Source organism: Hyaena hyaena, unplaced genomic scaffold (genome assembly GCF_003009895.1).
Source record: "Hyaena hyaena isolate Hyena2069 unplaced genomic scaffold, ASM300989v1 scaffold_979, whole genome shotgun sequence".
Classification (NCBI taxonomy): domain Eukaryota; kingdom Metazoa; phylum Chordata; class Mammalia; order Carnivora; family Hyaenidae; genus Hyaena; species Hyaena hyaena.
In genome coordinates this window covers 480961-482463 of record NW_024081613.1, presented here as the reverse complement: position 1 = coordinate 482463, position 1503 = coordinate 480961, and positions in this window count along the sequence as shown.

The following is a 1503-nucleotide window of genomic DNA, read 5'->3' as shown; positions in this document are numbered from 1 at the left end:
GTTTTCAGAGCTGTAACGATTAAGGTCTAGATTCCCTAGCCTTGCATTTATGAGCCTCCACGATGCAAATGGGATTTGCTTTTTTAAATTCTACCTTATTCATGTTCATATACACTAGACCCCAGCCAAACTGACTTGTTTGCATTTTCAGTACATATTCCTTTCCCCACGTGTGTGCTTTGGCTCTTGATTTTCCATCTGCCTGGAATTTTGTTCTCCCACCATACTTTCCTTGTGTATACCCTCTTTTCTGCAGAGCTCTGCATGAATCCTTAGTTCTTCATGATTATTTGCCTATCCCTCACCTTCCCTCTTTTACAATACTTAATTCACTCTTTTATTTACATTGCACCTGATTCATGCTAGCTACTGTGCTAGGTTCTGAGCATATATAGAAAAACAAACACATTTTCTTACAAGAATTCACATATTAGAGACTGTGGCAGAGTATATAGAATGATGAAATGCAATGACTAAGGTAGGCACAGATCTATGCAAATGTAAACAAGTGGGAATAATTCTGTCTGGGGATACCTAGGAACACTTTTCTCTGCCCCAATATTTCAATAGTTATTAAACAAGGGAAGCATACAAAAACTATTCAAGGAGAGAGTACTAGCATAGCTCTGACACTTGTCCTTTTATCCCACATGCCTAAGTATGAGCCTTGCACAAAACCTGACATACATGAAGCTGTATATAAAGAGGTGGTGAATGAATATATTAATTCAAAAAAAGGATGACTTGCTAAAGGATCAAAGCATGGAGGGAATGTAATTTAGAAAAACATTCTCTTAGGAGCACAGGTAAGAAGAAACTGCATCATCCAGATGTGGGATTCATCCTCAACTGTACTTCTCTTATAGCTGGAACTATTTCTTTGCATTAGAACTGTGGGTACCCATGTGTTATCTCTTGAACCAGGCACCAGTATTCCATCATCCATGATATATCTTTTGTCCTTGAGAACACAGAGAATGGTGTGTAGTTCACATATAGTGCCCAATGAAGAAAGCTTTGCAGGAGTTTCGGTTAATGTTGATGGCACGGCACAAAGTACTGGTAAGGTCTGCCCCACAGGAAGTGGTTTATCTGTAAGTCGTAACTTGAGAAACACAGCAGATCTCTGGTTATGTTTCACAATTTTTCAGATTCCAATAGTAATCAATATTGATAAATCTTCACATTTATGGCCACTAAAATCTGTAGAGTGCTAACTAGAGGCCATGTGCTAGGAATCAGCACTGTATATTTCATCTCTTAGTCCTCACGACCACTCTGCTGAGTCGGGAACACTAGTACTCCTGTGTGACTATTGATGACACTGCGGCACAAGGAAGCTGAACAAATTGTCTGGTGTTTTAGAGCTAGAGGGTAAGAGTATTGGATGCTAAAGCCCAATATTCTTGTTGTTCGTGCTCTACTCCCAAAATGCATCACACGTTCTGCAGAGCATCATTAACTGGCAATTAAGGGACACTTTTAAGACATTTTGATTGAAAA